Here is a 24,812-nt window from a genome sequence, read left to right as displayed (position 1 = left end):
AGGCTGTGCTAACACTTTTCTTTGATGACTTTGGCCACAAGTTTTTATTTTTTCAAATATTTAAAAAATTCAAGAATCTAAGCTAATTGAACAGACAGTAACAATGGTCTCCACCATGTCAAGCAAGTTTATACAACACTCTTTTGAAACATGCAAGATATGGCTTATGAGGTTTCCTCATTGATAAACGTCTAAACCCGGTGTCCACACTCACCTGCAATGCACTCAGTAAATCAAAAACGTACGCGACGTTTATGTTGGTGTTGCCAAGGAGCCCAATCAGCCAAGTTACTCCAACCATTGGCAGTAACAAGACTGTACTTCGCAGTCCAATTCTGTTGAAGAAATAGAACAACATGACATTGCTTAGGCGTAGCTATGTTTTGACATTGCTTAGGGACGCACCATTAGATTCTCAGGGGGGGGCATGGGAGTTTGGGTCAGGCAGAATTTTTGGTTTTTTTTTTCGCCTCCGAGAGCGCCAATTTTTTTTTTTCGGCGGCGAAGTATTTTTTTTTCAATTTTAATGTAAATTTGTATACAAAGTTGGGTGGGGAAAATTTTTTTACTCATCAGTGAGGCATACAAATTTTTTTCGTCTCACTAGTGAGCAAAGTTTTTTTTCGTCTCACTAGTGGGCGAAGTTTTTTTTCTTCAAAAAACTCCCATGCCCCCCTGGAAATCTAATGGTGCGCCCCTTAGGCGTAAGGGTTTTAAGTGCTAAATAAACAAAAAATACCATTTTTGTGATTTTGGGTTAAGAATTTAACGGTTTCAGGTCTTACTGCTTGTATTATTTTTTATATAACATGGTGTGATCCAATCAGACTAAAAGACACAATTCTGAATATTGTCTTATCACCATCTACTCAGTAACTTAGCAAATTTTACTGAAATTCTGATGTCACTAGGACACATGGTTGCGAAGGTATGACTATTTGCGTGCATTTCAAATTGATAATTGGTACCTTTGAATAAATTGAATGATCTTGTCACCCTAATGGCTTTGGAACCAAAATGTCCATATGTTATAGGTCGATAACCTACCTGATGGAATGAATTCCGTCCTGTTTATCAGCCTCAGCTACTCCCAAGGTTTTGCACACGATGATCACTAGGATTACTAAGTTGATCTAAATGATAATAATAATAATACTAATAAGGTCATCTAATTTGATAATAATAATAATAACAACAACAACAACAACAACAGCAGCAATAATAAATGCACACACACACCCACACACCCCCCACACACACGCACAGACAAGGTATGAAAAGTAGAGGTGGACAAGAAACGGCCCAAGTGCCAGTTACATTTGCGTGGTTAAGCCGTAAATTATCAAAATATTGGTATCGTTCACTATTTGATCAGGAATGATACTTCTTGAACATTTAAAGTATCAAATATTACTATTTAAGCCGATAATTAAGTTTTAAAAATGTCGCTAGTGTCCTTTACGACAGTCTTGCACCACTGAGCCAAATACTTACCATCAGAATGGCGATTACAGGGGCGATGAAGGCCCAAATAAACTGTCCTGTCAACCAACATCTAATGAGAACAATCATAAAGGGGTACGTATGAATTGGTTTATTATAAAACACCAATTAGCGCCATTCATTCATTTTAATAACAGTGAACTCCGAATCTTAACAACAACTCGATTTATTTAGCTACGTTGATCCCATGCATTACAAATATTCAAATTAAAACATGGATTTTACTACTGATCTGAGCACTATGTTTTTAGATTTTCCGTGTTGATTAAGTAGTGTAACTCAATGTAGTCGCATTGGCAACCTTTATAATATATTCTATTACCTCCACGAAAAGCGCGCACTGTGATTCGTTAAAACGCGTCACTTGAGAGCCCATTATTCTGCAATAATGGGTCAAGCGCTGTAACACATTCTACGCACAGCATTACGCTTGGTTACGCGTGCAATATTTCCGCGATACGCGCTGTCACTTATGCGTACGCGCTCCACCTTGAAGTAAACAACTTAAAATATTTGTGCCAAAAAATGATATTTTCTCTTTAAATCGCACTATTTTCTGGTAATAGAATAGAAATAAAGGGTGCAGCATTATCCTTTACCCGCAAATAATGTGTCCTCGGCAGTAAAAACGTTTAAATAATGGGTTCGGCTGCGCCTCACCCATTATTTACGTTTTAACTGCCTCGGACACATTATTTGGGTGCAAAGGATAATACATTACCCTTTATTTCTTAAATATAAATTGTCATAAGACAATTATACACTATAATAAAATGTCATACAATGATCATACACATTCTGGTTATACTGTACCTTTCGTGGTCATGCAAATGTTCTCTACCAATTGAAGCTGTAATGGTGGTCATTAGTATGGGCACGCCTGATCAAGTAAAATACAAAGTTTTGTGTGAATTTCATGAAGTTGATGTATTGTGTTCATGGAGATATTTACCTTAAAGTTACCATAGTTTAGAAACACACCATTTCATGTTATACAAAAGAAGAAAGAGATGGTGCTAAGTCCAGGTAAAGAATATTATTAATCTTCTTCACTAGTAATATTGGGCTATTCCAGTTGAAATATAATTCAAATGACCTCATTCGTTCAGGTAAACCCATTTGAAATTCAAATTCCTGTTTGGAAGACTAAGGCTTACATCTTCCATATAGCCCGTTGGCTGTTTGCTTCCATGTTTCTTGTTTAATTCGAACTGATTATAAAACATTCCCAGAGCTTGTCCAAAATTACTTGCCTCCTCCTTTCGATGCGCCAATCTTTATCCTCGGTACATGTTAAGTTTGGGCTTTTAATTGTTCCAATTATATGATGCGAACAAAAGTGGTAAAGTTTGCCAATTTGAAAATTCACTGAACATTTTTCACACACCTTTAGCAATATTTAGTGAGGGAAATGAATTATTGTGCTGCTTCAAAATAATAGACCAAAATTACCGTCGTCCCATTGAACTTACATGACAGTATGTCTTGCCTTTGTTTGTTTTGGGCACTCAGTCAGTTGAATACACAATAAAAAAATCAACTGTTCTTCCTTGAGGCCCAGGCCTTTCCAGTGGCTGCACCATGGGGGGGGGGGGCAAGGGGAGAATGCCTCCCAGTCAGAGATCTTGCCCCCTCCCCTGTTGCCCCCAGTAAAAACCCAAAATTGCGAAAATTCCACTTTTTGCAGCAATTTTGCGCAAAATTTGTTGATTCCCCCCCTTGAAATTCATTTTGCTTCCTCAATGCCCCTCGAAAAAATCCAGGCACCACCACTGTGCCTTTCCCTTTTGGTCGGCCATGACCACCCTCCCCATAATCCCGCCCTTTTGGCCTGTCCCTTATTACAGTCTCACGGGGCACGTATTTATTTTGCAGTCCCTTTGACCATCGAGTGAAACATTTGTCGGTTTTAGATTGCTTTCATTTCTTTAGAATGATGACTTTTATAATGTGATTTTAAGTCATACAATTCCGAGCTACGCATCGTGAACCACGTACCAGAAAAAACAGCAGATCACATGAAGGGATCCAGTTTTTGGTAATAACTAAAGAAAATATAATCATAGCACGGGAAAAGAACGGCTTAAACTACTCAATGTACTGCGATATATTATCTGCAAACAAACTCATATAGCAATTGCCGGTGTTAACTCAAGAAATCGGAGAATGGCGCCAGCACGGGAATCAAAACCTCAACTAGCAACTCAAGGCATGCTAGAAAGACGCATTGTGATTATTGCGGTCTTAAGTTTTCCCCGGAATTCGCTTGTTTAGTTTGTCTTTTATTTATTCATGCCCTTACCCCAGCTAATGACGATGTAAGCAAATCTAAAATTTCTCTCAATCCCGAAAACGAGCACTATCATACGGTATAGATGCAGAGCTTCGACGAGCATGCAGCAAAATACTGACATGAGCATGTTATACCGCAAGATGGTTACTGCAAGACAGGCGATCTGATGAAGAAGAACAGCAGGGCATAAAAAATAGCATGAAACAGTAGATTTATTTATATCAAATAGCAGAGTATAGCTCTGAAGGAGATGATATAACTAAGTAGGTACTAACTAGATACCGGTATTTAGTCCAAGGTAATATGTGTTAGCATCGGTCATAACCGTAATTATTATAAGACGTCGAAATTAAATATTTGTTTTGCCAAATTAAGATCCAGTGACTTGCCTGACCTCTTGTATCGAGCACTTGATTTTTTAAAAATCTTGCTATATATGGGTAGACTTTATTAACATATTTCCATAATAACCAAGAAACATTAACAGAGGTTATGGAGGAAATATGTAGGAAATGACTGAAAACCACTAAGGCTTTGATATGGTCATTCCTATTTAGAAAATAAACATGAACAAAATAATGAAATCAACCATGAGAAGAGCTATTCAAAACTTTAGTAAATACTCTACTAATGTTTCTTGAGCATTATTTCATGTATTTTTTAACTATTATGTGCAATTCATTACATACCTGATTCGATTTGGCGCTGCTGCTCGCAAGGGTCATAAAGTACGCTAATGCCATTGCAACCATCAGGTTGGCATGGATCAAGATCCTTTCCTTGTCCAAAGATGTTCGTTTCCTACGTAAAATACATTATGGAGAAAAGGATATTAACAATCATTAGTATTTGTTTTAATTTGTATTGTACTTTTTATGAATTTAAATTGAGCTTTATATTTATCATGTATTTTTAACCCTATCCTAATACAGTCCCTAAAGTTTTTCATCCAACATATAACGCTCGTATAATACTCTCACACGACGTAAGCTAATTGTAGATCCATCTTTTGCGCTTGTTTTAAGTTTAACCCACCACATTACTCGGTGGTATTAGCCCAAACGTCAACATTAAGGTGGGATGGTCTACAGAAAAATACATAGGTTTCGACACTAAAATATATGATTTTTATTTTCCTCTTGTCAGATTATTCTGAGGTGGTAAAATATGTTAAGATACACATTGCCTTTCATATCTGGAGCAAAACTTAACAATATTGCTTTAGAAATAGATCAATTTTAATTAAGATGTATTAATCAGTATTATTTCCATGATTATTAATACTATTATTATAATCTTAAACAAAAAAAGTGCACTTACCACAAGATTGCACAGATGATGAAACCAATACACAATGCGGCGAGAGAAGTACCAATGAGAACCTTTACCAACTTGTCTATAACGGGTGAGTAATTATTGGTAACACCCTATATAAATGATGGGTAAAATATATATTTTGATCATTTTGTAGGTTAAACATAAAACGTGTGTATGGTTTCAAGGTACAATAATGGCAATACACATGATGTTGTATTCGTAACTTACAAACAGACATGATTTGATGATGATAATAATGTAATTATCAGGAATAATGTGAAAGGGGGATCTGTTTCGGTATGCTTTTTAAGGCTGATCGAGCTATATAGTCCAACATATTATGCAGGCCGGGTATGCGTGGCTTTGCGAGAGATACTAGAGAGATTGCGGAGAGGCGTTCACTGCAAACGCCATACGGGTTACGGATTTCTGCATTTTGCGGTAGAACGTCATAGTCCCGTTCACATCCAAACTAGCCTCCTACACAGCCAGTTTGTGTCGGTCCTAACGCTCGTCGTTCCTAGTATGTTCGTGATAGCCGCATAGAGTCTGAACCAAGACTACGTGTAAATTCACCTTGGGTGCATCGAACCAGAGAAGATTATCTTCTTTCATCGAACTACTTTCCTCGGTATTGATATGCAAATACGACTGGCTGTATCTATAATGCTCTAAGCATTCAGTCCAGATTAGCGATATTTGAGTTTTGCGGGCTATTGGAAAATGAGTATAGGCCTATGTTCACACGTGTATGCTATTTGTCTAAATAATCTAAACAGAGTTTGGTGTTGCATGCCTGGGAAGTCTTGGTGTATATTATTCGAATAACAAGAAACAAACTCCATTATCATATAAATAATACCCTGTTTACTTTCTAAAGCAAAATGAAAATAGATAATCTAATATGCCTAGTTCGATTACTACCCAGCAAACACAAATGTATTACAGAAAACGTTAAATGTCGGGTTAAAGGTTATGTGAGGGTCAAGGGCATTAAAAGTGTTAATAACATTCAAAAAACCCTTTGTTCTAAACTTGCTGATAAACGTTCTAACACAATAGACACTTAAATATGTTTGCCAAATGATATTTTACTATAGCATTTCGAATTTTGGCTTAAGATGTTGTTGTATTATTTTTTCAGTATAACACGAGTGTATGTTATCAAAACGTTTTAACTAAAACCAAAAACACATGCATTATCATGTTTTAAAAACATTTTGGAGTTTGCTGAATAGTATCCATAAGCAAAACACTTTGACAGCTGTTTAATGCACAACGAAAAAGCAAGGCGAAAAATAGCGTTGCATGAACTTCTGTTCCCCGTCCCAAACAGACAATTGTACCGCATTTATGCCGTAACACGACACAATCTTATGGATGGCGGAAACCTTCAAAATACGCCTAAGAATACGCCTAAGAATACGCCTAACCTTAGACGTCTAAGATGCAATCTTAGACGTCTAAGATGCATTCTTAGGCGTCTAAGATCAATCTTAGGCGTCTAAGAAATTCGCGGTAGACTTAAATCAACGAATCACAGGACCAGAAATCCCAAACAACCAATCATCTTAGGCGTATTCAATTATTGACCAATGAAATCTTAGACAAATACGGTTTTACACGCCTAAGAATTCTTACACGTCTAAGATTGATATTTTAGTGATGGACGGTATCACCAATGTGATTTTCTCTGAGGACTTGCAGCAAAATTGATTAATTGGTTTGATTTTATTTTCGTTGGTTTGGTGTGCTGTTTTGGTGTGGCTAGTAGTAGTCAGGTATTAATGTTGATGAGCATGATGACGGCGACGACGACGACGATGATGATGATATGATGATGATGATGATGATGATGATGATGATGATGATGATGATGATGATGATGATGATGATGATTATGATGATGATGATGATGATGATGATGAAAATTAATACACAAACAACAAAGAGGAACAAACATGCCTATATTTATATACCTCCATGATTCTATTTTTAACATAGAAAATTTGACCTCTTGTCTTCTTGCACTTTGCAGACTGAAATTATGCATATCTGATCTCTTCAATTATAAAAGACGATTTGGCCTTGGCCTGGGGGCCCGAAGTTAGCGAAAATATGTCACACGCTGTTCGAATTATAAAGACATAGTTGGTTGACCTTATAATGTGTGTGCAATAATAACTTGACCTCTGAACGTATTGGATATACACGCATCATACCCTACACCGTCAGGTTAACTTTCTTGTTGAATGGAGGTATCGAGGTCTCTTAACTGTGTATTTTGGCTCAGTCATAGCATACGTGTTAAGAAAAAACATACATGAAAAGTGAGCAGGTTGACACCATATACACGTGCTCTTTGTTTAAACATTACAAGTAACATGAGTGGCAAACATTAATGTTTCATATTGCTTGCAACCCCCTCCCCCAATCAATGTTGGAGCCAATACTAGTCCGTTCCTATCTCAGTATCAAAACAACATTGACTGGGTGGGTGCGGGGGAGGAGTGAAAATTTCATACTAAATTTAATCCCTTATCACTGCCATCATCATCACCACCACGACTCTAATAATCATCTGACATCATTTGTATTATCCATCATCATCATCATCATCATCATCATCATCATCATCATCATCAACAACAACAACAACAACAACAACAACAACAACAACAACAACAACAACAACACCATCATCATCATCATCATTATCATCATCATTTACACTATAGCCACACAAATAGAAATCTTACATTAACTGCAAGTCATCAGAAAAACAAAATATTTAAAACAAATTAAACAACAACAACATCAACTGCTAGATTATGTTCAAATGAAAAAAAGCCTATTATGTAAAATACATTGTTCCGCCTGAATTGTCAAAAAGTGGCTGAAAAGAACAAAACAATGGGCCATTGTGCCGAAAGGTGGGAGAACATGTACCCTATCCCCCCCCCACCCCATCACCCCTTTCTCTTTGGGATTGACGCGGGTGGCTAAGGAGAGAAAATGAGTTTATTAAAAACACACCACCCAGCCATTGTTCGAAATATTCTCTAACGCACAGCGTCCGTTGTACGTTTTGATCGAATTTGCGATACCGTCCATCACTAGTCACGGTCAAATGGTCAATCTTAGACGTGTAAGAATTCTTAGGCGTGTAAAATCTTAGGCGTCTAAGATTTCATTGGTCAATAATTGAATACGCCTAAGATGATTGGTTGTTTGGGATTTCTAGTCCTGTGATTCGTTGATTTAAGTCTACCGCGAATTTCTTAGACACCTAAGATTGCATCTTAGACGCCTAAGAATGCATCTTAGACGTCTAAGGTTAGGCGTATTCTTAGGCGTATTCTTAGGCGTATTTTGAAGCTTTCCGCCATCCATACAATCTTGCCTAAAACGCCTCTTCGCAAGCTGATTTTTGGACGGCATTTTCCACACACAAATGAATAGGCAATCTGCCCGTTCGAATTCGCGTCGAAAAAATCGAAATTTGTTCACTTCTTCTTGTATATACGAGATCAAATTTTAACCCCCAAAATGGATTTTATTACATGTCGGACTCTACTTGTTCTATTAGGATACTTTGATTCATTTCATAACATGATAAACATAACATTTTTCGGCATTTTATAATGCGCTTTTTTGCCATTTTGGAACGTCATTTTTTGCTACCAACCGCAACGTAATCGCCTTACGGTAATTCCACGATTGACCAATTCACAATAGATTTCACCCTCTAGAGGGCATAATAGCCGATTTTCGACTAATGTAGCTTGCCGTTCGCGTTCCCGTGTCACGTTTCACGTAAATTTCGCAATATCTCTACTGTATTTTCAGTTCTCAGCAGCCTATTTTGGTTCTCTACTTTGATTTTCCTTTTTTCCATGTTGTAACAAGCTGTTAGGCTCTATTTTTCCTCTTGATGTTTTCTGCAGCGAAAGACATCGAACTATAAATGACCTTAACCCTAACCCCCTCCCCCAAATACCACAAAATAACACTGGGTGGGAGGGATCGGGCAACACGCCTAGGGCACCCTGGTAAAGCCCATATCAAGATCGTTTGGGTTAATAAGGCATATGATCAAAAAGTGACCATCCTGAAATATGGCCAAAAACACCATGCAATCGGTGTACAAGGTTTTTAGGCCAACTACGATTAATGCGGAGGTATAATCACGTACAGGGAGAGGTAACATAATCTCGTTTATGCCATAACTAAACCAGCAACCAGACGATGGTTGTCAACGTCATTTAATGAGGCAACAGCCTGTTACAGCCAATATCGTAAGCAAAAATGACAATTTGACTTCGCCGGGTATGGAACTCAGACTGGCCTGTTCTAAAGCGAGAGTGCTAACCATTATACCAGCTAACCAATGTAACATACATGTGAATTTTCAGGTATAATATCATATAATATATCGTAGTCACACGTGAAAAAGAAAACATACCTTACAGTGGAATGTACTATCACGCCCCAACGGATTTAGGCTAGTAACATACTGCTTGATAACATAACCACTTTGGGAATTATTTGTCATAGTTTTGTGCTTACATGGTAAACCAATGACGACATCAAAATTAAGTCAATCACCCCCCCCGCAACACTGCCCTGCAATGATACACCTTTTTTGACCCCACCATCCTCCTTCTTTGCATGCTCAATAACCATATAAGGCCAAAAACCTGCGTCAGAGAGAATTTTATGGACTAGAATAATTAAATATCACACTACAAAATGTGTATTATATAGCAGCTTGTCCAATATGACGTTTTAGTTAAAGAAAGAATTTGTTAGCATTATTAAAGAAATTACCTTCGAAAATTCGAAAAGTACAGCAAAGGTTGTAAGATGGGTAAATCCACAGGTTTGGAGTTTATCATTGGTATCTGCCTCGTACGTCAATGAACCTTCTTGTGACCACAGGCTAATATAATATTAGACAAAGACAGTAATAATAATTAGAATCATAGCTCTTTCCACTCAGTGAACTTAAAGATTAGACATCAGTATGGGATTACTGTGGCCTACATTGTTTCAGGCAAATATGTAGAAACTTAACATTTTAATGGCCCGCTTTGCATATTATATTAAAATAATTCATGAAATCTGCAGTGTGCTTACTGTACATGCTGCCAGTTATTTAAAAACATTCAACGAAATGAAAAACTAACCAAAATAAGTCACATTTCAATCTCCATAAACATGATATTAACACTACCTTAAACTACAAACCATGAGTTTACGAGAGAGCGGAAACCAAACTTCAAGCAAACCAAGTGATAAAGAATTGGTTTACAAAAAACAAAATAAGTCACATTTCAATCTCCATAAACATGATAAAAACCTTAACACTACCTAAACCTACAAACCATGAGTTTACGAGAGAGCGGAAACCAAAATAAAGAATTGGTTTACAAAAAAGTGAAATCAAATAACATAATGTCAGCTCGAAGTCGATTCCGCTCTCCCTAAAGGATGAGAAAAATAATACATTTAAACAAAACTTCTAAACATGATAATGCCACGAGGATCAAAACATTATGCTCAAGAATCAAGCCAGAATGACACAAAAGCTAGAACTAAAAGTTGTGTGAGTGATTTCTGCCCAATACACATAAAACATAACATATACACAAAATCATTTAGAATAAAAGAAGACGAAATTAAAATAACTCAAAATATAGTCGTTATGAAGGCAGTGCAGATGTAAAATGTCTAAATATCTGTCCTCATCCAAATTTCACGCAACTTCTATTAACTTACGTGTTTTCGACATCCCAAAATGCACAAACTAACTTGCTGTACTTGGTTTGCTTCGAAGTATTCCAACTACCAGGATCCTGTCAAACAAAGAATTAAAGTCAGTGATCCCAGCGAAAGTGTTAAAAAAATTCAAATTGTTTATAAATTGCTTCAAAATTCATATGTCATTTGGTAATTTCGAAATGAAAAATTTGGCAAAAAAACCGAAAGAAAACATTAGTATTGACGAAGTTGAAGCCCTATTCAAATACATGTAGCTAATTTATACACTGTAAATTACAGACTCATGTAAATTGCCTTATTTTTCTGAAATACACGGCTTTTGGCTGAACCACTTGAAGGCTATGTTAACATCTATGACAATGACAAAGGTACTAAAATGTGAATTTTGATGATTTTTACGATCGTCCGGATGAGCAAATCACTGAATGGGCCTTTAATTTCACCAGTCAGGTTACACTCATCACTGTTTAATCAATTACATCTTATGTGACCCCTCCCCAACAAATCTGATAATGTGAACATAACTGTTTTTGAGATCAAGCCCTTTAAAAGATACACACCATACATAATGGTGAAACCCAGGGTCTAAAACTGACTATGGGTTCAGGTTATACTCACTGTTTAATCAATTACATCTTATGTGACCCCTCCCCAACAAATCTGATAATGTCAACATAAATGTTTTTGAGATCAAGCCCTTTAAAAGATACACACCATACATAATGGTGAAAACCAGGGTCTAAAACTGACTATATGGGTTCAGGTTATACTCACTGTTTAATCAATTACATCTTATGTGACCCCTCCCCAACAAATCTGATAATGTCAACATAAATGTTTTTGAGATCAAGACCATTAAAAGATACACACCATGCGAATGTGAAATGAATAAAGGGACGGCCCAAAACGACATGGGGACGCATGTACATTATTCAACTACAAAGTAGGTTGCATAGGTATGCCTGATATATTCGTTTCATAGCTCGGTATAGCAATGATGATGCTATACACTTGCAATACATGCTTTGTGATACATGTTTTAGGTTGTTATAAGTTCAGACCAATTCATGGTATGTTACGGATATTAGATGATATAAGCCCGCGTGATAGCTAGGCATATATTGTAACACATTCCATGAACCGTAATCTAAAAGATAAAACAGCAGGACCGGTTTCGTTCCTCCGATAAGTGGGAACTCATCAGCTGCAGGGAAGGGAGAAAGTATGGAGTGAACAGATAAAACATCGTGCTAAATAACGCTGTTAATTCTGTGAACATGTATGATCTGGTATATAAGTGATACTGAAAACTTTATAGCAGACATATCATTTTCTACAGAATAAGGTGACAATCAATTATTAGCACGTGCCGTTCTCATCATAGTGATAGTGAGTTTGCAATGAAATAGTAGGCCTATGCGTTTAAATAAACGGTAAAGGCTGTATTAATTTTGATAAATTAATATTTAATGCGACTCACAGATGAGATGTGTTCAAAACCATACCCGGTATCATAATGTCATGTGTGTAACGCATGCACGGTAGCCAAGTTTCTGCGCCAGTGTTGCCAGTATTGATGGAATTAACCATGGTACTTGAAAACATCATTGTGTTAGAGGAGATGTCAAGGGGTTTGACCTGACCGTCATGGTGACGGTGTAAACAAAACCAACAATAACTTGTGCTAGTAAATTCAAAGAGAGTTCACAAAATTAATATTAATAATGATAAACTCCTTAAATTTTCATTATATGTGAAAATTTGCAAAGTTGGTTAAGTTGGATAGGTCAATAAAATACTGTACTGAAAATTCAGCAACTCACAGCAAGGAGTTATTGATTTATTGATCAAATATTGGTTGTTCCTCATTTTTGACTGTAACTCCACAACTGTTGTCTGTGCTGAAATAAAATTTCCAGTGCAGTAGTTGTTGTCATCCTTGCCCCTATAATATACATATCTTACTTGTCCCCAATGCGCTATAATTTTGGAGAAAAATCCAAAAATAGGCACAAAATTGTGCAGGAGGTAGTACTCCCTAAAATCTTAATAGTATGTGCTAGATTTTGTGGGAACGGATTTAAGAGGCAATGGCAATGTTTTATTCATTGTCCAATGTACTACGGATATATTAATTGGTGTCAGTAGAGTTAGCCTGCAATGTGAAATATGATTGGCGAATGTCTGCCACACCTCGTTTTTTATTCTCCGAAATGTTGACCATTTTGATTCCATTTCTTTGTTTATGATAATTTAAGATAAAAAGATAGTTTACAATTTGTTTCTAAAGATATGCGACCTTCTGAGATTAACTGTGTGTTACATTTACCCATAATCCTCTCACTGCATCTATAACGCTATGCTTTTGTATACATGTATGTTGAGTTACTGCTTAGATTGTGCTACTCTCGCTATGATTGACATTACCTTTATTGGGAAAGAAATATTCAGTGGGTTGTACTCATCCTCGTGCTTCCTCAGAGTGCCAGTTTTGCTGAATAGGTTTATTGAAACCAATGCACTCCCAAGCTGGTGGTATACTTCGCCCGAATCATCACCCCAGTATTCAGTATCATCAGTTGGGGTTTTCTTAATGACGACTGTGATATAACCTGTCACAAAAATGTATTTATTGAAGAATGTTCTTGTGTGTCTTACATCTATTGACAATTGTGAACAAATGTTAAATGCTGCACTATATATAGTACCATCCCAAGTATGAGAAATAATCTGAATTGTAATGTAATCCCCGTATGGTCATTTGTACTGAGTACCCCCCCCCCCCCCGGGGGGTAATTGCGTACAATATTCATCAATATTAAGACACTTAGTCAATCCATTAAAATGACATTTTAGAGGCAACAAATCTGTCTGGTTGCCATCATGGGATGTAAGTTACTACCATTGTCAGATATATCCTTTACTCATTAGAGTGATCTATAATCATTTGGTGTAGGCATATCATTAATGTGTACATTTAGCACACAATTAATCCGATGTCAGTAAGGGTTTTATCATGTACAGTGGGTGTGCTACTAGACAGCCTGGATTATTGAAACTTGACGGTTAAATATATTTTCAAATCAGACTTTATACTTACCGGTTCCGTTATGAAGTCCTGACGCGAGAAATTCCTTTGGAATTGTAAGCGACAAGTCACCTTCGCTATCGAACTTGAAATCTTCTTCCCGGTTTTTGTGTTCAAATAGGTAGGATACTGCAATAGGTTATGTCAGTATGAAAATACGTGAAACAAATTAATTTAGAAGCAGTTTTTGACATTTTAACTATCTCTCCCTATAATGAATTGTTATTATATATGCAGTCAAAGCTGACATAGTTTCAATTTAAGAAGAAAAAAAAACCACCACATTTGTTGACCAAATTAAAAAAAAAAACTTTATCATTCTTTAGTTATTGAGCAAAGGACATTGCATGACATATACAATCCATTCTACTACTTTCATATTATTGTACAGTTCCATTTAAAACACAGATATCGATCCAGGTACACAGATATATGTTTGTATCATTCATGGATGACAAATAAAAGTACGAGGACAGCAAATAATATTTGACTTACCTATATCACTGTTATTAGTTATTATTCCTGGTGTCGAATTGTACGGGAATATGGATGCCACATTCTCAAAGGCTGATATATATTTAAACACCTGTTGTTGTAGTGTCCATCTTCATTGGTGTTATATTTTGTGTCGTTATCTGCTGGGTTGTGATTTCGGGCTCTAAATTATAGGGAAAATTGTTGAAAGAGAATGACAAAACAGCCACCACAAGTTTCGCATGCCTTCACGACCACCTGCTTTCAATTTGGGCGACAGCAATCATTCATTCATTCATTCATTCATTCATTCATTCATTCATTCATTCATTCATTCATTCATTCATTCATTCATTCATTCATTCATTTATTCATTCATTCATTCATCATTTATTTCCAATCTTGTTTGGGAGTATGAAAGAGCTTATTTTCACCATTAATTTTCTGGAGTGTCTTCCCTGGTAGGCCTAAACAGAGCAAGTCCATCCCTACGCCGGGATCCCTACCCACTACTTACCACATACTTATCCCCACCTGTACCCCACTCCGTACCAACCCTACGTCCTAAACCACGATTACTTCCACCAGGGCTTATGCCTGACAGATCTGAACATAATTTATCCACAAGGTCCGCTATCAATGTGCGAAGAATTTTGCAAACATTACGCAAATTACCAACTTAAATCTTAGACAGGTAGCAGTACCCCCATGTCTAGCAAACACAGAAATGTATTTAAATCGTTGATTCAGCACGTTTTAATAACATTTATATGTCGATTTATTATTAAGATTGTGGATACGTTTTTAAAACTTTAAAACCTATAATCTATTTCGGGTAAACATTCTTGCAAAATATTTTATAAATAACATTCTGTTAGAATGTTTTGCATCACTTTTTCAAAAATATTTGGAAAAATAATGAATGTTATTAAAACGTTTGTCGTTTTTATAACCTTATAACACAACATTTAATCCAAAAAGTATTTTATATTTATTTTTTTATTTAAACCTTTTCAGCATAACGTTGAGTGTTTGCGCCCCTTTGCTAGGCATAGCTTGCTCCTGTTGAGATTTGCTCAACATTGTGGTTAAAAGCTGGACACGGGTTTAGAAACATAATGCAAAATGCATGTGTATTTCACATCCTTTGTATGGTCACCAACTTAGGTCAAAGGTCATAGTCACAAAAATGTCAAAAAATGTAAAGACTTGTAAACTGCTCATTTACTAAAGGAAAAAAATCGTCAATGAGATGAAGTTTGCAAAAAAACCCAAAACAAGTGAACAACAATACTAAGGCCACCAACCTCCACTATGTAAGTCGTGAGAACTTTGTTAAATTTTGACCTTCTCGATAACAATAATAAAATTAATGTTTTAATCAAAATAATTAGTGTCTTCCATTTCGACCATATTCATAAATAATTTGTGAATGATGAATTATAATGTAAATCATAATATCATTAATAATGCAAAAATATCAGCTAACAGTTAAACTATCATTACCATGGTGTTTTACTTAATAATAAACTCAATAATGTTACAACCATACAGTGGTTTTGTCCTAACCTAGTCCACCCCGACCTTGCGCGCACCCCACACCTCCCATACCACACACTACCCTCGCATACACTACTCATATCCTCACAACCCATCCCTCCCCACAACACCCTATCGTACCCACTACTCCACCACACCATTCAACACTCCTACCCCAAATGAAATCCCTACCCTTTACCCCACATGTTATACCTCCTAACACTTCTCCACCCCCATGTCACCTCACCCCTTACCCAACCCATTCCCAAACCCCACCCCACATCTTTATTCCCACTTACCCGTAGTAACTTCATCGGTCGAGGTCGTCACCTCTGTCGTCGCCCCCGTCGTCGCCTCTGTCTTCGCCCCCGTCGTCACCTCTGTCGCCCCCGTCGTCACCTCTGTCGTCGCCCCCGTCGTCACCTCTGTCGTCGCCTCTGTCGGCGCCTCTGTTGTTGCCTTTGTCGTCGTCTCTATCGTCGTCTCTACCTGCTCGGTCGTTATCTCATAATCTATATGAAAAACCGTTGATAAATGATAAGCAATCAAGTTCACGAACCACAAGTATTGCCTGACCTCACGATAACCGCTTTCAAGCCTTTTTTCAATCCTAGATTGAGCAATGCTGTATCTTTATTTGTGTTTTTATTACTTATTTTTTCTTATTGATTATTTATTTTCATGCATTATTATGTTGTCCTCCCTCTCTTTTCATATACCCTTGTAGGCATTGCTTTTCATTCAGTTCATATTTCCATTCTTCGCAACTCACCAGGTCATCACATATCTCTTTTCTTTTATCCCACACACGCCATCCAACACCCTGCCCCAGTGTTATAGGAACCACTTGATCATTCTCTTCATTCATTTCATATTTATATTCTACATAATTCACCCTGTCATAATATTAACTTTTCAGTTATCCAACACATGCCATCCAACATAGCTCCAGATACTGTAGCTAAAATACAGGTTTACATATCTTACATTATCTTGCTGTATTTCAGCTAGTGCGCGATAGAAAACAATACTAACACGTAATCTTTTCATGACTTCAGTGACGCGACCCCGATGGCCATCATTTCTATTCACCATGTCCATTGAAGTGAGAGAGAATTGAATAGATGCGTGCATGTTCGTTACAACAGAAATTAACACAATAGAAATTAGTATCTCATGAATGCGCTACCAATCTTTAGAAATAAGAAAACCCACTTTTAGACGCGTCTGATCCAACACCCTGCCCAAGTGTTGTAGGAACCACCTGATCATTACACAGCCGTGACGTTAGTGACATCCATGACATCCTAAGCACTATGTAATATTTTGCGGGGTCAAAGGTAATTAAGGGATCACTTCCGGTTATCAACAAAACTGCTTGGTGGCTAAACGTCACTGGCTAAGGGTCGTGCTCTGTGAGCACAATTTATCGCGGATCTAGTTACACAGCCGTGACGTTAGTTCTTTCTTTACACAGCCGAGAGCTGTGTTTTGTTTCTTACGAGATCGTCTACCTTTCTTCTGTCAACCTTTACATTTGCTCTAGCACTGACATGCTTGTACCGATTTTGACCTAACTTGGTCACAACCATCATTGACCATGCCCCTACATGTCACATGAAAATTGTGGGGTCAAAGGTCACGCTGGGGTCATAGGGGTCAAAAAGTGATTTCAGCTAAAATGCATCTTCTCCCACAAATTACGTAGGACAGTGACGCCACTTGCACACATGCATTGTTATTACCCAGTGTCTATGGGGTGTACACAGATTTGGGGTCAAATCGGTATAAATCGAAAATATCTTCAAAAAATTTTATTAGCTAAGAAAAACATAGGAGAGTGACGGTATGTTCACACATGATTACCCCATGTATATGTGGTATTTTTTTATTTGGGGTCAAAGGTTATTAAGGGGTCACTTCCTGTATAAAACAAAATATCTTCAACATTTTTTATCGGCCAAGAAAAACATAGCACACTAACGGTATATTCACACATGAATTGATGTCACCTAGTGTACACGTGGTATTTTTTTCGGCGGGGTCAAAGGTCATTAAGGGGTCACTTTCGATGTCTGAGCGAATACTTTCAAAATACTTCTTCAAAGGTTCTTTCGATAGTATTGATCAATTTTCTATAATAGATAATTGTCCTTTCCTTTTGATGCTAAAACGCTCGTTTATGTTGGATCAAGTAAATAATTAACTCAGATCCGTATAAATTGTAACAATTTAGCTCAGTGTCTTCTTTTAAAAAGAACTATGTTACGGGTTACACATTTTGGACTCGGAAGGTTACGGTGATTAACTACTTTCCCGGGACTCCTTTATCGCCGCCTCTTCACTGGGCTCTTCATCGTAAAGGGTACATACCACAAAATAGCTTTCCATAGACTTTACGTGCAAAATAGGGGTCACGTTGTAGGCTTTAAGTCGAGTTACTTCTTACTTTGAAATATATATTTGATATCATCTTAATCAGAACAAAATTCTGCATAACATATCTGAAAATGACTCCAAATTTTAGGTCTACTTTTTGAGAAAAATAGCGCTATATAAAAAGGCCCGGTTTTCCGGTGTTTACGTCTGACTGCTAACCGCGTTTTGACCTCGTGTGTTCATGCGCTCATCATCGTAAACATCACTCAAATTTTCGCGTTTTCTGTTCAAATTAGTATAGATCACATTCACAAGTTCTAGCAAAACACGATTTGCAACACTAAAAGTGTTAATATTGTACCGATTTTGCACAATTTTTATGCAAAGTTGGGACTATAGGCGTGATAAACTTTTGCCGGAAACCGCTTCACAGGCGGATTTAGTAGTGTGAAGACTAAAACATCTTCATACCATTAATTAAAGAGGGCCATCCTCAAGCGTTTACCACTGAAGCAAAATGTAAGAGGTCATTTTGAGGCGATGTCCAATTTACACCGTGCATTACAATTATTTGAAGATTCTAATTACTTTTGTTGTGATGAGTATTGTATAATAATAATATTAAACACGTACTAAATGCAGAGCGATACGAATTCTATTTTCGGTATGGGAAGCTTGCCCAAGTACAAAGAATACAAAGCATACGATCAGATACATGGTCAAAATAAGCAAAAATACGACTATTAGTAGGCCTATATTCTGGATTCACCAAAATATACCCTGTTTTTTGATATCGAGCACACCATCGTCAAAAACAACCCTATACATCACAAACATAAAATGTTTGCAAACATAGTTTACAAATAACCCCTTTTTAGCGAAATTGGGAACAACCATGCGTTGTGTTTACCCAATGTATATGTGGTATTTTTATTTGGGTCAAAGGTCATTAGGGGTCACTACCGGTTTAAAACGAAATACCAACAAATTTTATCAGCCAAGAAAAACAGCACAGTGATAGTATGTTCACAAATGAATTGTGTTTATATATAAGTGGTATTTTTATTTGGGGTCAAAGGTCATTAAGGGGTCACTGCCGGTCCGAGACGAGAAACCTTCAAAATACCTCTTCTGCCACAAATAACATAGCAGAGTGATGCTACATGCACACACGCATTGACATTAGCCAATGTCTATGGAGGGTAAATAAATTTTGGGGTCAAAGGTCATTAAGGGTGACCCCTCGGCTGTGTTTGTGGTCTTAGACCACAGCTATGTCTAGTTCTTTCTTCTTTACACAGCCGTGACGTTAGTCACGGCTGTGTCTTTTTTCTTACAGGTTCTTTCTTTCTTTCTTTCTTTCTTCTTCTTCTTCTTTCTGTCAACCTTTACATTTGCTCTAGCACTCACATGCTAACATCGATTTTGACCTAACTTGGTCACAATGATCATTGACCGTGCCCCTACATGTCACATGAAATTCGTGGGGTCAAAGGTCACGCAGGGGTCATAGGGGTCAAAAACGTGATTTAACCTAAAAACGCATCTTCTCCCACAACTTACGTAGGACAGCGACGCCACTAGCACACATGCATTGATATTACCCAGTGTCTATGTGGTGTACACATATTTGGGGTCAAAGGTCATTAAGGGGTCACTTCCGGTATAAAACGAAATACCTTCAAAATTTTTTATTAGCTAAACAAAACATAGGACAGTAACGGTATGTTCACACATTAATTGTGGTTACCCAGTGTATATGTGGTATTTTTTTTATTTTGGGTCAAAGGTCATTAAGGGTCACTTCCGGTATAAAACGAAATACCTTTAAAATGCATCTTCTCCCACAAATTACGTAGGACAGTGACGCCACTTGCACACATGCATTGTCATTACCCAGTGTCTACAGGGTGTACACAGATTTGGGGTCAAAGGTCATTAAGGGGTCACTTCCGGTATAAATCGAAATATCTTCAAAACATTTTATTAGCTAAGAAAAACATAGGAGAGTGATGGTATGTTCACACATGAATTGTGTTTACCCAATGTATATATGGTATTTTTTATTTGGGGTCAAAAGGTCATTAAGGGGTCATTTCCGGTATAAAACGAAATACTTTTAAAATGCATCTTCTCCCACAAATTACGTAGGACAGTGATGCCACTTGCACACATGCATTGTTATTACCCAGTGTCTATGGGGTGTACACAGATTTTGGGTCAAAGGTCATTAAGGGGTCACTTTCGGTATAAAACGAAAAACTTTCAAAATGTTTTATTTGCTAAGAAAAACATAGGACAGTAACGGTATGTTCACACATGGATTATGGTTACCCAATTTATATGTGGTATTATTTTATTTGGGGTCAAAGGTCATTAAGGGGTCACTTCCGGTATAAAAAGAAATACCTTTAAAATGCTTCTTCTTCCACAAATTACGACAGTGACGCCACTTGCACATATGCATTGTTATAACACAGTGTCTATATGGTGTACACACATTTGGGGTCACAAGTCAGTAACTGGTAACTTCCGGTATAAAACGATATACCTTCAAAATGCCCTTCTGCCACAAAAAGCATAGCAAAGTGATGCCACGTGGACACGTGCATTGACTTTAGCCAATGTCTATGGAGTTTTCATTGATTTTAGGGTCAAAGGTGATTAAGAGGTGACAACACGGCTGTGTTCGTGGTCTTAGACCACAGCTAAGTCTAGTTACACAGCCGTGACGTTAGTTTTTCTTACAGGTTCTTTCTTTCTTTCTTCTTTACACGGCTGTGTCTTTTTTCTTGCAGGTTCTTTCTTTCTTCTTCTTTCTTCTTCTTCTTCTAGTCACAATGATCATTGACCATGCCCCTACATGTCACATGAAACTTGTGGGGTCAAAGGTCACGCAGGGGTCACAGGGGTCAAAAACGTGATTTCAACTAAAAATGCATCTTCTCCCACAACTTACGTAGGACAGCGACCCCGCTTGCACACATGCATTGTTATTACCCAGTGTCTATGTGGTGTACACAGATTTGGGGTCAAAGGTCATTAAGGGGTCACTTCCGGTATAAAACGAAAAACCTTCAAAAATTTGTATTAGCTAAGTAAAACATAGCACAGTAACGGTATGTTCACATATTATCTGTAGTCACCCAATGTACATGTGGTATTTTTTTTATTTGGGGTCAAAGCTCATTAAGGGGTCACTTCCGGTATAAAAAGAAATACCTTTAAAATGCATCTTCTTCCACAAATTATGTGGGACAGAGATGCCACTTGCACACATGCATTGTTATTACTCAGTGTCTATGGGGTGTACACAGATTTGGGGTCAAAGGTCATTAAGGGGTCACTTCCGGTATAAAACGAAATACCTTCAAAAATTGTTATTAGATAAGTAAAACATGGGACAGTAACGGTATGTTCAAACATGATCTGCAGTCACCCAATGTATATGTGGTATTTTTTTATTTGGGGTCCAATCTCATTAAGGGGTCACTTCAGGTATAAAACGAAATACCTTTAAAATACATCTTCTTCCACAGATTCTGTAGGACAGTGACGCCACTTGCACACATGCATTGTTATTATCCAGTGTCTATGGGGTGTACACAGATTTGGGGTCAAAGGTCATTAAGGGGTCACTTCCGGTATAAAACGAAAATCTTTAAAATGCTTCTTCTTCCACTAATTACGTAGGACAGTGACGCCACTTGCACACATACATTGTTATAACACAGTGTCTATATGGTGTACACACATTTGGGGTCAAAGGTCAGTAAGGGGTTACTTCCGGTATAAAACGATATACCTTCAAAATATCCCTTCTGCCACAAAAGCATAGCAAAGTGATGCCACGTGGACACGTGCATTGACATTAACCAATGTCTATGGGGTTTTCATATATTTTGGGGTCAAATGTAATTAAGGGGTCACAACACGGCTGTGTTCGTGGTCTTAGACCACAGCTAAGTCTAGTTCTTCTTCTTTCTTCTGTCAACCATTACATTTGCTCTAGCACTCATATGCTTACATCGATTTTGACCCAACGTGGTCACAATGATCATTGACCTTGCCCCTACATGTCACATGAAACTCGTGGGGTCAAAGGTCACGCTGGGGTCACAGGGGTCAAAAACATGATTTCAACTCAAAATGCATCTTCTCCTACAAATTACGTAGGACAGTGACGCCACTTGCACACATACATTGTAATTACCCAGTGTCTATGTGGTGTACACAAATTTGGGGTCAAAGGTCATTAAGGGGTCACTTCCGGTATAAAACGAAAAACCTTCAAAAATTTTTATTAGCGAAATAAAACATAGCACAGTAACGGTATGTTCACATATGATCTGCAGTCATCCAATGTATATGTGGTATTTTTTTTATTTGGGGTCAAAGCTAATTAAGGGGTCACTTCCGGTATAAAACAAAATACCTTTAAAATGCATCTTCTTCCACAGATTATGTAGGACAGTGACACCACTTGCACACATGCATTGTTATTACCCAGTGTCTATGGGGTGTACACAGATTTGGGGTCAAAGGTCATTAAGGGGTCACTTCCGCTATAAAATGAAAAACCTTTGCTAAGAAAAACATATGACAGTAACCGTTTGTTCACACATGAATTGCGGTTACCCTGTTTATATGTAGTATTATTTTATTTGGGGTCAAAGGTCATTAAGGGGTCACTTCCGGTATAAAACGAAATACCTTTAAAATGCTTCTTCTTCCACAAATTACGTAGGACAGTGACGCCACTTGCACACATGCATTGCTATAACACAGTGTCTATATGGTGTACACACATTTGGGGTCAAATGTCAGTAAGGGCTTCCGGTATAAAACGATATACCTTCAAAATGCCCCTTCTGCCACAAAAAGCATAGCAAAGTGATGCCACATGGACACGTGCATTGACATTAGACAATGTCTATGGGGTTTTCATATATTTTGGGGTCAAAGATGATTAAGGGGTCACAACACGGCTGTGTTCGTGGTCTTAGACCACAGCTAAGTCTAGTTCTTCTTCTTTCTTCTGTCAACCATTACATTTGCTCTAGCACTCACATGCTTACATCGATTTTGACCTAACTTGGTCACAATGATCATAAGTCTAGTTCTCTTTATTTCCCTTCATATTTCAATTCTACCTAATTCACCATGTCATCACATACACTGCAAGATTCTCATCTGTGTGACGCCGATGTCACCACAATGTCACTCCATCGGAAACTACACCTCGGTTTTCCATATCGCCGGTCCGAAATAGCCGGGTAGCCAGCCTCCTAGGTTTCTACAGAGTGACTTCGCGGCGCGGTGACTTCGCAGGAGAGTCACACCGGTGTGACTACGCGACTGGGCCTGGATGCTCAGTACCGGCGTTTTGGGTTGCCGGTTTTGCTTTTAGGCCTATTGCCATATTTTTTATATTCTCTTGATTTATTCAAATAATATTCTTGCTTTTTTTAGGGATTAGGGAGGGAGAAATTGCAAACTGGACTTTAAAAATAAGGGAAATATTAGATGAATAAAATAAATTTGTTAATAAAAGAAATAAACATGATCAGTAAACAAAGTATAATTCAATAAACTAATATGATGAATAAAATACATTTTTGTTAATTGGTGGTTATTTAAATAACAAATTAAGAAATAAATAAGCAGGAAGAAACCAATAAACGAAGAATGGAAGAAACAAAGAAACACTTGAAAGAAAACAACTTGAGACAAATTGCAAATAAAGAAGTTAAAAGTAGGAATATTATAAGAAGCATGTAGGCCTATTGATGAATTAAAATATTAAATGTGTAAAATAAATAATTATAACAATAATAATTCATAACAAACATTAATATTTGCGTGATAAAAAATAAGACACAATTTCAAACAAACACTGCAATAGGCCTATGTTGATGTGACACCGATTTATAGGCATAATTTGATATAACGTAAAAAAATCAACATGAAAAACAAATCAAACTAATAGGCCTATAAAAACACCATTTTGAAAAACGGAAAAAGAAAATAGCACAGGCCAAAGTTTTGCAAAAACTTACGGCAGTAAAAGTATAAATTTGCAGGAAAGTGACAAGAAATAAAACAAAGTGCATGCTAGGCCTAAATATAACAGAAAAATTCTTGCTTCAAAATAAGTAAAGTTTTGGCAAATCAAAATGTATAAATTGAAAATGCTAGGCCTATAATAGGCATACTTTGCGAACTTCGGCTGAAAATTAATATCTCTTTTAAAACATTTAAAAACACAATTCGTTTTAAATAAAAAAAGTTTCAATAGGCCTATATAACGTTATCATGCAAAATATGAAAAAATAGGCATAATTTGATAGCAAAACATGTCATCTAACAACTGAAGTAAACAAAGCAATGATATAAGTTTTGTGGGAAAACAAGCAAACAAATAAACAAAATAAA

At 37.1% G+C, this 24,812-nt stretch overlaps 1 long non-coding RNA gene across 1 annotated transcript; it reads right to left on the bottom strand.

Annotated features, from left to right (window-relative positions):
• Nucleotides 1-225: 225 nt before the first annotated feature.
• On the bottom strand, nt 226-1,557 carry LOC140137601 (uncharacterized). Its single transcript, XR_011856872.1, has 3 exons — nt 1,495-1,557; nt 1,048-1,133; nt 226-335 (listed from the first exon to the last, which is right to left on the bottom strand). It is a non-coding gene; the product is annotated as an uncharacterized lncRNA (long non-coding RNA).
• Between the last annotated feature and the right edge of the window lie 23,255 nt (nt 1,558-24,812).

This window comes from Amphiura filiformis, chromosome 2 (genome assembly GCF_039555335.1).
Source record: "Amphiura filiformis chromosome 2, Afil_fr2py, whole genome shotgun sequence".
In the NCBI taxonomy this organism is placed as follows: Eukaryota; Metazoa; Echinodermata; class Ophiuroidea; order Amphilepidida; family Amphiuridae; genus Amphiura; species Amphiura filiformis.
Note: the sequence above shows the minus strand (reverse complement) of the source record. Positions and strands in the feature narration are given on the sequence as shown.